Consider the following 6,326-nt stretch of genomic DNA (forward strand, 5'->3'; position numbering starts at 1 on the left):
CACCATGAGAAATTCCAAGTTTTTTTTCATTTGAAACACCCCTCTCATCAATAGACCATATTGTAATAATTTGTAGAGTGTGATTACTTTTATACCATTAGAAAATTAATTATATATTATGTACATATTTTTGAAATACTCCACTGCAATAAATACTATATGGTTAGAAGTATTGTTTTCTCTAACATGAAACTAATATGAGTAAAATTATCTACCTGAATTCAGACCTTTTGGCTTCAATGGCCATTCTGCCCCATTAGTACTTCTCTGATCCATAAAAGACATAATTTGTATTTTTTGTTTATTTCATAATTTATTGAAATGAGTAATTTAAGGTTATAATGTTTTATGGCAATTTAGGACATTTTCGATAAATATATTGAGCTCAAAGCCCTGGCTAAGTATTCCTTTTGTACTCAAAATCAGATTTTTCTGACACAACTTCATTGCCTGCAATGGTATTTATAAAAACTATGAATGCCAGCACATGGACTATTTCAATACTATACTCATTTTTTCATGTAGAAACATTTCATTAGCTATGAAACAAAACAAATACAAATGCTGAATGTACAACATATATCAACAAATGCAGATTCTTCACTGAAGAAAACAATAAAAGATGAATTTTCTGTGACATGTCACCTGTTCATTAGTTCTTTAATATGATTTAGGCTATTCCAAATATAAGAAAATGTATGCATCACTCTTCATGTTGTCTCAACATTTTTTATCTAGGTCCTGAAGGTCATAAAAAAGAATGTATATTGTCAGATTTATTTTATAGATTTTAGGTATTTCTTTTGCTGTATTTTCTGTGCATACTACTATGAATATATGGAGACAAGGACAAATGCACATTTAAGTGGTTATATGAATTTTGCTTATATGGCTAATTGCTTACATGGATGTTGTAAATGACAAGATAAAATAGTAAAGTTTGATAAACTTATCTGTGCCCTGTGAACTTTATTTCACTTACTGTATAACTTAATTCAGTCACTAATAATTAGTTTAAAAAGTGTTTTTTAAAAGCTGCAAACCACATTTTATTACACATTTCTGAATCAGGAAGGGGTAAACTGTGACCCAGCTTTCTTATGCCACTGACTTTTTTGGGGAGAAACATTCTACAATAAAATAAGAGTTTCCAAACTCTATTTATAAAAAAAGCTTGAGTTTTCTTCTGTGATTAATCTTCACTTCTCAGTCTCTTTTACCCAAGGAATGGTTCCTAGGTCATTTTTTGGAAGTTTAGTTTCTGGAAAGTTTTCAGCAGACCTCTCCTGTGCTTTGTCCCAGTTGTTGTTGTTCTTGTTTTGGAGAAGGTGAGTCTCTTTAATTGAAGACGGTTTGTCTGTCTCCAATCCTGCATGTGTTTGCCAAAGCTGAAGCTGTATTGGAGATTTTATTCTCCCACCATCCTTCCCCAGGCCTTCTGTTTTCAACACATCTTTTTCAACATCTTCTGACCTTTGTCGCTATCAGTAATTTCAGAATGAACAGATGCAGGAACATCATCTCTTCGGAAATTTCCTTCACTTCCAATCTGCTCCCTATGTTTTCCAGCTCTATCTTTATATTTTTGATTCTCCAGTATCTTATCATCTTTGTAGTCTGTATTCTGTAAACCATATTTTACTCGTATATTTTTAAAATCCTTTTCTTCTTTCCAACTCGTTTCCTTCTTAGTTAATGATGGACCAACAAATGATTCATCTTTCTTATCAAGGAAAAGGTGAGCTCTAACCTGCCCTGGTTCACATCCAACACAGCTATTACTGCCAGGGTGAATATAATAAGATAACACAGTGTCTCCCACTTTCACTTTATCTGCATGCTCAGGTTCATAAGGGTCACATTTAGTTTTCAGCTGAACAATCCATTTTCCATTAACAATGGTTCCATTTTGACTGCCTGATCCAAAAGGACATAACTTTGTAAGTCATGGTCAAAATAGATTTCTGCATGAAACTTACACCAACTTCAGGGATTCGAAGAGTATGCTCCATATCATTTTCTCTTCCAATTGTAGCAGTTTTACAGCAGTAATGATGAAGAATGATCCTGTCTGTAACACAGGTGATCTAATGACAATTACTCTCATATATGAGGGCCACAATTTTTCCTCATCTTCCTCCTCAGCATTTTTTCAGTTGTATTGCCTTTACTGGTAATGCCTTCATCATAACTACCCTCGGTCTGAGAGTCTGTAATTTCACCTTCTTCTGGTTCACTATCAGTCTCTGTGATTTTCTCATCCTTAAAGATGAATTGAAATGTTTTCATTAAGAGGAGATTCCATAGGATTTCCATTAATTGGAACAGTGAATTTTGGGGATTATTTTTGTGATGAATGCCTATTTTGGCTTTTTTTTTTTTTTCACATTTGTGAAATTGTCTTTCCCATTGCAGCTTGTATGTTCAACACTGAAGGCTTCTTGATCCTCTGAATTCAAATCCTTTCCCTCATCGTTTTTTTGTAGAAGAATCTGGATCCTTTCTTTTCTCAATTTTTCATTTTTGGTTTGTGCTATAAGTCTGAAAAGGTTGCAAATCTACTCGAGAATGAAATCGATAGCGACCACTTTCCACATCACGGTAGTAATAAATTAAATCATAATATATTTGATTCTCAGAATCTTAATAGAAACCAGTGCTGTGGTCAAAATACAGTCCAGTATTTTCATCATAACTAAATCCAGTCTGTGATAAAGCCGCTTCTGCTGCAGCTCTCAAACTTTCAGCTAATGACGAACCTTGTAAGGACATATCTTGTGCTGTTAATGCAGATGCTGGCTCCTGTGAATTTGAGGCAAATGACCCTGTCTACACTTAACATTTGCTGTCCTATCAGTACCTGGGTGAGCATCATTTTCTATTTATAACTTGTTAGAATTCAAAGCAGGACTTTCAATATCCTGATCTTGCTGATTTGACAGTTCAGTCACTCACTTTATTTGGAAGACTAACATCATTACAGTAGATCTGATAATAATCTGAGATTGACCAAGGAGCATGGTTCTCTGTGAGTACTTCTACATCAGACTTTTATTATCTCCATTTCTCCCACAGCAGAGTACATTACTGAGCTTTTCTACCAGCTGCGTGAAGAGCTCCTGGCGGTTGCTCATGTCGCTCTGAGCAGCCATCCTGTGCGAGGCCATAGCTTCTCCCGTTCCCGCACCTGCCGCCTGCAGCTCAGCCTTTGGGTTCGAGCTTCTCTGCCCTCCTTCTCCGCTGGGCCAGCTCGGGCTCGGGGAGGGGGAGGAGAGGTCACAGCGAAGGCGCTAGCGGCGGGTATGGGCAGAGGCCACGAGTTCAGGCACCAGAGGGCTGCGGCCTCGGAGGGGCTGCGTGGGGCCGAAGCGGGGGCTGGTGGAGCCACAGCCACGGGGGCGCGCGGGCAGCCACAGGCAGCCTCCCCAGCCAGGAGGCCCCGAAACGCGGAACCTAACGGGGCTGCGGCAAGAGCAAGGGGACGGTGATGGCCCTGCCGGATCTGCGTGCCTGGAATCCTGGGAACGACTGTACCTTTCCCAGCCATGGGGTCCGCGGGAGGAGCGTCGAAGTCCAGGGGCCAGAAGCGCTCCGGCCATTCCCGAGTTGAGCTGGAAACAGTGGCCAAGTGTGTTTTAAATCGAGTTTCTGTGTGGCTAGATGTGACCTGCTGGTTACTCTTATTTTTTTCTCCATTCTTTGAGCTATGATTGATTAATTGAAAAGCGTATATTTTTAGGGTGTACAATAGAGTGTTTTGAGATGTCAATAGTCTTTAAATTACCTCAGTTAAGCTAGTTAGCCTATCTATCCCCTCACATAGTTAATACGTTCCTGTGTGTGTGGTGAGAGCACCTGAGATCTACTCTTGTAGCAAATTTCAAGTACAGAGTATTGTTAACTGTAGTCGCTATTCTGTACATTAGGTCCCCAGCAGTTACTCACCTTGTAACTGAAGGTGCGCACCTTCCATGGATATCTCCCCACTTTCCCCACTTCCTAGCCCATGGGAAGCACGGTTCTACTGTTTCCATGGCTTTTTAAAAATTTTTTATTTACTTTTTTAGATTTTACATACAAAGGAGATCATGCAGTAGTTGTCTTTCTGTATTCGGCTTATTTCACTTAGCATAATGTCTTCAAGATTAATCAATATTGTTGTGGATGAGTTTCATTTTTATTAAAGCTGAAATTATGTATCTCTCAGTTTATCTGTATCAGAGGAGTGCAGATACCCTTGATGATCCTGATTTTATGTACTTTGGCTATATACTCCTAATTGGGATTAGTGGTAGTTCCAGTTTAAAAATTTTAAGGAACCTCCATACTGTTTTTCACAATAGCTGCACCAATTGACATCCTCAGCAACAGTGCACAAGTGTTCTCTTTTTCCACACCCTAAAACTTTTTATCTTTTGACTTTTTGATAATAGGCATCCAAACACCACGATAAGGTGATACCTAATTGTGATTTGGATTTTAATTACTCTGAAAATTAGTGATGTCAAGCATTTTTTATACACCTGCTGGCCATTTGTATATCTTTGGAAAAATTGCTATTTATATATTTTGCCCAATTATTAATCAAGAAATTGCTTTTAATTCTGTTGTGGGTTTTTTGTATTGATTAGTATGATGTATATTTTGGATAGTAACATATTATCCTACATATGGTTTACAAATATTTTCTCCCATTTCCTATAATGCCTTTATATTTTGCTGATTGTTTCCTTTATTGTGCAGAAAATTTTAACTTTGACATAGTTCCACTTGTTCATTTTTGCTTTTGTTGACTGTGTTCTTGGTGTCATATCCAAAACATCATTGCCATGACCAGTGTCAAGGTTTTTCCCCATTTTTTTAAGAGGATTCATGATTTCAGTTCTTATGTTTAAGTCTTTATTTCATTTCAAATTCATTTTGTGATGACATGAGAGAAAGGTTCACTTTTTTCTGTGCATATCTAGTTTTTCCTACACCACTCCTTGATGTGTTTATCCTTTCTCCATTCTCTGGGATTGGTTGACTGTATATTTGTGAGTTTATTTCTGGGTCCTCTATTCTGTTCTATTGGTTTTTATGTAGGTACTATACTATATTGATGACTACAGCTTTGTAATATAGTTTGAAATCAGGAAGTGTAAGGCTTTCAGCCTTTTTGTTCTTCTCAGTATTTGGCTATTTGAGGTCTTTTGTGGTTCCATACTAATTTTAAAATTGTTGTTCTACATTTTTAATAAAATGGCATTAAATTTTGATAGAAATTGAACTCTGTAGATCACTTTGTGTAGTATGGATATTTTAATAATATTAATTTTTAGAATCCATGAACATATAATATATTTCCCATTTTGTATTTTTCATTTTCTTTCCTCAAGATTTTATAGTTTTCAGCATGCAGATCTTTCATATTCTTTGTTAACTCATTCTTAAGTATTTAATTCTATTTGAAAATATTGTAAATGGAACCATCTTTATTCCTGTTTCAGATATTTTGTTGTTACTGTAAAAAAATGCCACTGATGTTCATATGTTAATATTGCATCCTGAAAATTTACTGACTTAGTTGGTTAGTTATAACAGGTTTTTTTTTTTTCTGGTAAAATGGTGGGTATTCTGAATTCTGGTTAAATTGATAGTTGCTATTATTTCAAAATTATTTAAAATATGACCAGATGGATTCCTGCTTTCATGAATTCAATGGAATTCAAATCTTCCCATTTGAAATAATTTTGTCTGCTTGACCTAGGCCCCAGGGATCCGGGGCACCCCTTGAGAGCCTGGAGATTTGCTTGGGGGTGGGAGGGAGAAGCCCTCAGAGAGGGGGCTGAGCTAGGGAAGCGGAGAGGGGCTCCGGGGACAGCCAGGAGGAGAGAAGGTCCTGTCGGAGACCCAGTGGGGAGAGAGAATGGGCCAGAAAACGAGGAAGGGTGAGAGTGAGCAACAGGACGGCTTCCCGGCGCGGTAGGGAAATTTGCTGAAACTGCGGGCCCCAGGGAACAGCGCGGGCAGGATGGGAGGGAGTGGAGAAGACCCAGCACACCCCAAGGTCAGTGTGGAGAAAGGGACATTTCCCGGTTCCTTCGCCTCTGCCCAGCGTTCTGCGGGCATGGCCTCCCCAGGGGCACGGCAGGGGAGGAGGTGGCTCCTGGCAGGCTCGGAGAACTAAGGGGCGCACACCCGTTTCGCAGGGCCGGGGTGAGAGGGGAAGCCTGAGATGGCTGCGGATCTTGCCGGCCCAGTGGGTGGGTGCGGGGAACGCGGGAGGGGCCGAGCTCACCGGGCCAGCGCCGGGGCCTGCAGGTGGCCCTGGAGGAATCTGCAAG

General features: G+C 39.2%; 1 pseudogene; it reads right to left on the minus strand.

Annotated features, from left to right (window-relative positions):
* Window positions 1-1,199: 1,199 nt before the first annotated feature.
* On the minus strand, window positions 1,200-3,599 carry LOC115932836 (angiogenic factor with G patch and FHA domains 1-like; annotated as a pseudogene).
* Window positions 3,600-6,326: the final 2,727 nt, after the last annotated feature.

Source organism: Gorilla gorilla, chromosome Y (genome assembly GCF_029281585.2).
Source record: "Gorilla gorilla gorilla isolate KB3781 chromosome Y, NHGRI_mGorGor1-v2.1_pri, whole genome shotgun sequence".
Taxonomy (NCBI): domain Eukaryota; kingdom Metazoa; phylum Chordata; class Mammalia; order Primates; family Hominidae; genus Gorilla; species Gorilla gorilla.